We start from the raw sequence: 9,011 nt of genomic DNA, 5'->3' as shown, positions 1-9,011 counted from the left end.
AAAAATGCAGGTATGCATATAATGAGAACTAGTATGTATTTGGAAACAAGGCCACATAAGCTTGGCAGGTGCTTCTAGCCATTTAATTGTTTGGCCTTCAAAAATAAAGATTTGTAAATATTTCCCACCATGCATCATCCACATGCATTCTCTCTGTTCTTGTATAAAACTGATGCCTAGGTTTGGCATTTAGGAATGCACTGAAATGGGCTCTGAAGTAAGAAAAGCATTTCATGGGATGAAGGAACCAGGTCAAAAGTGAAAAAGCTAGAAGTTTACATTTTAAAACTCAGCACACATTTCCAGGTAAAACTGATTTAAACCTCTGTCCTGAGGCTTTCATTTTATCCATATGACTTAAGATGTCTACAAGAACTGAAGCCCCTTAATTCCAGTCAACAAATTTCAGACATTTTGTTTAAGAATTTCTTTTTTTAACATTCTCAACACAAAATTTTAAAATGGAACAAATTTTCTCTAGAAAGCATTTTTAGCATAACGAAGGGGTATGTTTTTTTCAGAGTGTATGAAGCCCACTCTTCTCTTGATAATCTTCATGGAAACGTCTCAGTGACTCGGGAATTCTGGGCGTCACAGTGCTCAAGGCTTGAGTGAAATGTTTTTTCCTGATGCATTTGGCTTTAATGTCTTCTTCTAGCGTCAGAAGGGCGGCCTCTTTACAGACGGCGATGACCTCTGCTCCAGAATCTGTGTCCGTTTGGAGGATGAGTTCATTCAGATCAACATCCTGACTGACTGGCATCGAGTGAAACTGCAGGTTAAATATTTCCTTCCTTGTTGCTGCATCTGGTAACGGCACATACACGATTCTATCGATTCTTCCAGGACGCATCAAAGCCTTGTCTAGCCTATCTGGGCGGTTAGTAGCTGCCAAAACAGTCACATCCTTTAACTGTTCAATGCCATCCATTTCCGTAAGGAGCTGAGCCAAAACACGGTCAGCTACATTCCCAGCACTGCCCCTTTCAACTGCTAAGGCATCCAGTTCATCAAAGAAAATAATGGAAGGAGACACTGCTCTCGCTTTACGGAAGATCTAATGGCTCTTTCAGATTCACCAACATATTTATTCATTAATTCAGGCCCCTTTTATTGCTAGAAAATACAGTCCACTTTCATTGGCGAAAGCCTTTGCAATCATCATTTTAGAGCAACCAGATGGCCCATACCGAAGAACTCCTTTAGGTGGCTGAATACCCATTCGGGTGAAAGACTCCGGATGTTTCAAGGGCCATTCCACAGCCTGTTTCAATTTCAGTTTGATATTTTCCAGTCCTCCTACATCTGACCAGGATACACTTGGGAGATCAACTGCAACCTCCCTCATGGCACGGGGCCTAACGTCATTCATTCCCTGCAAGAAATCATTCAGAGTAATCTTCACCAACGCAGCCACCTTGCTGTCAGGGAGGTTAGGCTGTTTCTTCAGGACTCTCTGGAAGGCACTGAGACCTGATTCATTACACAAGGCTTTCAAGTCTGCTCCAACGTATCCACGTGCATTGTTTGCTAACTGTAGCAGCTCGGCTTCAGTGAGTACATGCGGTGCCTTTCGAAGCAGTTTCCGAAGTATATCTAGCCCAGGGGTGGGCAAACTTTTTGACTCGAGGGCCACAATGGGTTCTTAAACTGGACCGGAGGGCCGGAACAAAAGCATGGATGGAGTGTTTGTGTGAACTAATATAAATTCAAAGAAAACATCATTACATAAAAGGGTACGGTCTTTTTTTTTTTTAGTTTTATTCATTTCAAATGGGCTGGATCCGGCCCGCTGGCCGTAGTTTGCCAACGGCTGATCTAGCCGGTCCTGAGCAGTAGGAACTCCAGTCTCAATCTCTTTAGCAAATCGTCCAGGTCGGCGGAGTGCAGCATCCAAAGCATGAGGACGATTTGTGGCGCCAATAACTAATACCTGTCCTTCACTTCCTTCTGAACCAATACCATCCATCAGTGTTAGCAGTGAAGCTACAATTCTTTTTTCTACTTCATTCTGAGCCCCTTCTTTTTGGGCAAGTGCATCCAGCTCATCAATAAAAATAATTGATGGATGCCGCAGAGTGGCTTCAACAAATATCTGACGTAACCTTGCTTCCGTTTCCCCATAGAATTTGCTTATAATTTCTGGACCATTTATTACAGAGACATAGGCTCCAACTTCATTAGCAATAGCCCTGGCAATCATGGTCTTTCCAGTCCCTGGAGGGCCATACAGTAACACTCCTCTAGGGGGAGGAATTCCGTAACTCTTGAATAGTTCAAACTGCTTGAGAGGAAGTGCAATTATTTCTCTAACTGCTTCCAGCTGACCATCTAAGCCTCCTATCACGTCGTAAGTTACTTTGAACTGGTTGTCTTGCTCTTTTGAATTTGTACCGATTTTTGTAAAATTGACTCTCGTTGTTGAAGAAATGAAGTAGAAAGTAGCAGTGCTGCACTTTGCTCCCAGATTGGCTGGCTTTAGGAATCTCTCTTCATTGATAAGGTACTCATTTCCTCCTCTGGCAGACGCAGAGCTACATTCAAGACCTGTAACCTCCTCTGGCCCCAGCCCACTGCTGCCGCCAGGACTCTGTGTGACATTTGACAAACTGTCACCAGCTTTATGTATCTTTCTGTCATCTACTGGTTTGCAGGGAGTACTGCTTGATGGTGGGACCCGAGGCTCTTCCAGATCCAACTGGCTTAACTGTAAGGACATACCAAGGGTACTGGCTTCTATGCTGGACCGTTTTGAGCCCATTCCCTGAGCAGTCACTCTGAAGCCTTCTCAGTATCATGCCATCTGCACCTTTCACTCGCAATACCTGCAACCTGCATGGTCGTCCATAGAATGTAATGTATAGAAAGTTGCCTGGTTAAACAATCTTGTCATCTAGTTTTCTCAGAAGACAACCAGCCGATTGTTCTTCATTAATACCCACATTTGTCACTGAGTGCCACGTCCATTTCCTCAGCCTGTAGCACCCAAAAGAGGCTGGACATGGATGGCCTCACCAACTGGGACACCCGCGTTCTTCTGTGCGGTGCCACTCAGGCCAACCTCGCCTCCGGGAAATCCTGATACAGGCCAGGCCACACAGACCTCTCGTTTTCCATGTAAAGGCGTAAGCAGCACTGGTCGGCCAATAGTTATATTTGCAGACTTCCTAGTGCCAACTCCGAGTTGAACAAGGGAATTCTGGAACTTTTTAGGAACTTTGTCATCCTTTTCTAGGAAGTTGATCACCGCCAGAGTCCCAGTTGCCGCTGCGAAGCCGGCTTCGGGACAAGCAGCCAAGGCCCCCCGCCGGAGAGCGAGCCGTGGAGGGCGAGGGCGAACCCTGGTCGGAGTTCCAGTTGGACCGTTTTCTGTTCTTTGAAGATATGCTCCACAGGCAGCCTGGAAGCTGAAGCCACTCCTCTATTAATCTTTACAAATGTTCTTGACCCTATATACAGAGGCCTCTAGCCCCTAATCATCCATAGCCTTGGGAACAATTCTTCATCAGGCCTAAATATAATTGATTTGGACACATCTCCTTCAGACACAATTTCTTGCATGATGAATTGCTCAGCAACAAACGGCATGGTAACCCCATGAAGCTCTGCGCCCCGTGTTGCAGTCCTTAATTTGTTTGCTCCTTCCACCCTGCAAGGAGTTCAATAATCCATTATATTTATCCCCCTTTGTAGTAGAGCTCAGGAAGTATGTCTCAGCGCTGTGGCTGTTGCAATGGTGTGAGCACACTCCACCATGACATGCTTCCTTGGCACACCAGGAAGTAGCAATGCCCGCCTGAACTAACTCCTAGAGCCACATGCATAGTACCCCAGCCTTTCAGCCATTGGTCGCCTATAGCAATGTGTCTCCCTCTGATTGGTCGCCTATAGCAACGTGTCTCCCTCTGATCGGTCCCCTCATGCTATATATACCCCTGTAGTTCCACAATAAAACGGATCTGCGTCAATGAACCTGGTCCCCGGAGTCGTGCATGCAGACACCCTAGCGCGTTGGGGCTCCGTCGTCCTCACCCCCGAGGGACCCCCTGCTTCACCCCTTGTGTTTGGAGCCAGAATGCTTCTGACAAGCTGGTCCCTGAACCTTTTATTCTCTTCTGTGATAGATTTCATTGACATGGTTTGGCTTATGCCAATGACAGTACTTGACTTCTGAAACTTATCCAGCATTGAGAGCCCATATGCTACGTTACTTTTTGTAAACAGGTAGCTCATCAACCTCAGGTATTTGGGCTCCATAGTAAACCGGTGATTTGCAAGTGTTTCACCTTTCGAAGTTATATCCATTTGCATAAGTTTTAAAGTCCTGGAAGATCCAGTCATATCAAATAATGGTTCTTCTATCCATGTTTTGAGTCCAACCTCAGGCCTGCGAAGCGGGACCATATTGAGGCACGTTGGATCAGCACATAGGGCAAGTGCACTTGGATACAAGGGTACCGTCAACTCTGTGACCTGATGTTGGGGTGAGATACCAGTGGATACTGAGTTTTTAAGTAATGTCAACTCAAAGGTCAGCGGGTTTGCTAGCCCTCAAAACGTAACAGATGACATGGTTGCAGGTGACGGAAGCCCCCCTAATATTGAACCAATCACGGCAAGAGCTGCAACTGTTTGGGGGTCATGACTTATTTCTCCAGGAAACAAAATGAATACTTCTATAACATAAACCATGATTCCAGCAATAACAGAGGCCCACTGGGTACAATCAGCTTGAGGTGCAGATAGGCAACTTGAGCTTAAACATGCTAGCCTTGAATATATGTTTGGATATACTTCCCCAGTGCTGTCTGTCAGTCTTGAAAAGATCTTTAAGAAATTTGGAACGGGCACTCCTCTAAAGCATAGCTTCTTGCCATACTCGTATAGTACATCACTTGACCAACATTCATCCGGCTTAAGGGTTAGTCCTGCTTCTTTGCCTTTAGCTCTCAGCTTTTCCAAGAGAGAATCTCCGGTTGCGTTTTTTGAACTATATGGAGGTGTAGATACAATGATGGTCTGGTTATCTCCTTGCCCCATTATTTCACCCTTGAGGTGCAAATCCTCGAGTACAAGTAATTCCAGACTGGCTGTAATAATGGTCCACAATTTTTTGTTGCATTCCTTTTCCCATAGTTAGGGCACCTTGAATGCAGATTTCATCATCTTCCTTTGGTAATCCATTATCCCTTTGCGTTGGAGGATTAAATCTGTCTTGAATAATGAGAGTAGTTAGAACTGGCATCCATGATCCAACCTGAACGAAACATCCAGACCCAAGAAGCCGATCAAGTTCTTCACAAAGAGGACCTTGTAGCTCAGGAAGAAATGCATTACACCAGGATTCGTAGTCTAGATTCACCACGAACGAGTTCTTTCTAGTGATGTATGCTGATATTTTGTCCAGAATATGAGATAATTGAGTTGATGAGGTAGTCATCGAGTGCATCCGTAAGTAAGGCATAACAAACTTCTCTAAGTTCAATTCTGCAAGAACTTGATATAATCTAATATTGTAAAACTGTTTCGAGAAATATCTTCCTTTAACCTTTAAATCTTTCTCTTTTGACACCAGTACAGTAATAAGGTCATGTGTACACAATGTCCCTGTCATGAAAGGTTCTACTCTTTTCTTGATATCATCTAATTCTCCACTTAATAGAGCGAGGATCAGCCACTGTAACCCCTGGGACTTGTCTATATGATGAAGTCTTTGGTGATATTTAGGAAAATACGCTTCTGTATTGTACTCAAAGGTCCACTTGTTGCGGTTCTCAATTATGGCTTTATCTGTGACAATATCACTTAAGTCTGGCTCAAATTCAAGCCCCTTTCTTGCAAATTCAAGACAGACCTCAGAGAAATCAGTGTATTTCCAGTGACCTTGTTTAGGCCATTCACCTGCTAACAGGGCTTGCTTAATAGACTCGCTGCACCTACTGGTCAAGGTTACAGGAGGCCACACCGCACGTTTCTTTACATGTCCTCGGATATATTCTGCTCGAAAGGCATAGAGAATGTCCATTCCAACTTCTCCCAATCGGAGAAGGGGAACGAACCTAAGCTGTCCCTTCTGTCGGTGTCGGGTCTCTTCGTGGACCCGGTACTATACTCGAAGAAATTCTCTCATCAATAAGGAACTGTGGGAGATAATTCAGAAACACTACCCAAAGGAATGCAAGCTTAGAGCCTCTGGGCAAGAATTAGAAGACACCGTTGATGACTATCAGCCAGTTCATCTGTTAAGTAAACCTGGAGAATTGAGAAGAGAATATGAAGAGGAGATAAGCAAGGTGGAGGCAGAGCGACTAGCCAGTGAGGAAGAAGGAACAAAGCCAGTGAAGAGTACATACAGAAATTATTGGCAGAGGAGGAGGAAGAAGAAAAGAGACAGGCAGAAAAAAGGAGAAGAGAGATGGAAGAACAGCTAAAAGTGATGAAGAACTGGCAAGAAAGCTAAGCATTAATTTTAACAACTTCTCCCACAGTTCCTTATTGATGAGAGAATTTCTTCGAGTATGATACCGGGTCCACGAAGAGACCGGATGCCGACAGAAGAGAAAGCATAGGTTCCCCTTCTCCACAGCGACTGGAAGCATGCATCAGAGCGTGTGGTTACAAGGCAGTGTTACCGGCTCAATGAAGATGTCCATGCAGATCCCGCATTGGCATTCCGACAAGGAAGGGATGGCATCTTCAGGTACAGCCATTTTAATATGTAGGTGAGGATGCTCCCGCCGCTGCCCAGGCAGCAGCCTCGGGGCCACCGTTCTGGAAAGGACCCTGCTTCCGCGGGGACTTCTGGCTCCGCTGGAGGACTTCCGTTTCACCATGGCTGTGGGGTCAGCGCATGAACCCCCGCGTCCCAGCTTTCCAGCATCTGGGGCGCTCAGAGGGCGGCTCTCCCCTCTCTAGAGGCAGCTAAATAGCTCTCGATTCATTCTTTTTTCTTCTGCCAAAGAGAATTTTAAGGCCTTGTGGAGATGGCAGACAGAGCCACAAAAATAAAAAAGAGTAGGGTTTCTAAGTCATAAAGTGCACCAAGCTGCCCCTAACACTAAATCCATGTGGGACCTCTTAAAATCAAGAATGTGATTGGATGGCCACTCTTGTTACTTCGATTTGGAATTCTACTGGAGGTTCTTCAGGAACTCGAGGAGATTCTAGCAGTAAGCCTTCCAGGAAAATCCTTTCCTGCTGTCGGCCTTGAGCTTTTTAAATCTGTCTGTTACCATGTCAGTCTCTGTCTTTGGCTCATCACGTTGCTCTTCACCTTTCTCAATCTGTATTTATTGCTTTATATGTTTTATAGTTATTTCTTTCCCTTAAATTAAAGCTTATTTCTTTTCCTTAAATATAGATGCCCCAAGTGGGCAGGGATCTTGACTTTCTTGCTCACTTCTGTATTTCCAATGTCCAGAACTATGACGGAAACATGGAAGGCCCTCAATAAGTATTCATTACAATTCATTTGAGTGAGTGAATAAATGAATATGCATTGAGGCCTCAAAGGTAGAAAATGATAATATCAACTCAAATCTATCAATCTGTTCTATATGTGAGGCTTTGTGCTGTTTAGCTTACTCATTTAATCATTATTATACCCTCCTGAGGCAGGTAGTGTTATATTAATTTGACAGATGAGTGCTGGAAGCCGGTCCATCCTTGTTGCTTGACACAGTTGCTGCAGGGAAGAAACGTCTGCACAGCATATGTTTCAAGGGACCTGGCATACTGTTCTTAATATATTTGCTCCCCTTCTTAGGGCTATGTGTTCTAACCAGGGCCACCTCTCTGAGAAAGGTTGTTTCCCCAGGTGGGGATGTTGGGGATTGATGGGACTGGGGTTGGGGATTGACGGGACTGGGGAGGGGAATGAATCAGTAAAACCCCCTAGTGTTACAGAAATACCATGTACTACTTGGACTAAGACTGTTGGCAATAAATTTGGGACTTGTTGGGCCCACATCCCCAGGGGTCTGCCCACCAGGAAAGCACCAATGCCTATACCCCTGGAGACCCACTGACACAGGGCAGTCCCAGAGAAGGCAAGCAGCGGGGCTGGGAGGACATAACCTTTACTGGGTAGGAGAATCTCCTTCAGTCACTTCCTTGTAGTTTATCAGTAGAGCAGTAGAATAGTGACCTTGGAATAGCCCTTATAATGGAACACAGAGATTAACCTAGACAAGATTAAAATCAACAGAACTAGATAGAGATAGGATTTTTGGCAAAGGTCAGATAAGAAACTATGGACTTGAAACAAGGAACTGTAGGAGGTCAAGGGAGGACCAAAAACATATCATGATGTGACTATAGAGGCATGCTTATAGGATCAAATGGTATAAATACAGATGTAACAGGAGAATAGAAAAAGAACCTGGCTATGCTGATCAACTGAACTCTGTTCCTGTGTCATTCCTTCTTCGCTGACTCCGTCCACACCTTTGGGAACTCCTGGACCTGCTGGGGCTGGACCCCAACAGATGAGATTGACAGAAGTTTTATGACTTGACCACTTATCATTGTATTCTTAAATCCAGTGTGGTGCTGCTGAGTAAGTGAAGAAGGCATGTGGCTCATCTTACTACTGAACCAAAGTCCATGTGATATCATCTTCAAAAGACCAAAACTCAATGTCAGTTTGGAGCAAGGAAAGGTTTATTGATTGAGAAGGCACCAACGGAGAAGATGAGAGACCTAATGGTGCCTCAAATCCATCTTGCTTGCTGTACTAGGTTAAGGTTCTTAAGGGGCTGGGGAAACAGGTGTGCAAAAGTGCTGGTGGGACAAGTGTTAATTGGAGGCCCGTGGAAGTTGGACATTCATGGTAAAGGTGTGTCAACACAACTGGACAGTGGATCCTTGGTTTCTGAAAGGGTTCTGGTATTTAAGTTCCAGTTGTGTCCAGGGCCTCTGGTTCCATGGGTGGGTGAGACTTTGGTTCTGGGTGCAGCTGGAGGTAAAATTTCTCTCTATGCCTACCCTGGCTGCATGACTTGTGGTCTTGG

At 44.9% G+C, this 9,011-nt stretch overlaps 1 pseudogene across 1 annotated transcript; it reads right to left on the bottom strand.

The window, feature by feature from the left end:
- Positions 1-517: 517 nt before the first annotated feature.
- LOC308526439 (ATPase family gene 2 protein homolog A-like) lies at positions 518-6,833 on the bottom strand (annotated as a pseudogene). The gene is made up of 3 exons: positions 6,633-6,833; positions 1,819-3,374; positions 518-1,596 (listed from the first exon to the last, which is right to left on the bottom strand). The product of its transcript is annotated as an ATPase family gene 2 protein homolog A-like (transcript).
- Positions 6,834-9,011: the final 2,178 nt, after the last annotated feature.

Source organism: Myotis nattereri, assembly GCF_964212035.1.
Source record: "Myotis nattereri genome assembly, chromosome: 10".
Lineage (NCBI taxonomy): Eukaryota > Metazoa > Chordata > Mammalia > Chiroptera > Vespertilionidae > Myotis > Myotis nattereri.
This window is presented reverse-complemented; position numbering and strand designations above follow the sequence as displayed.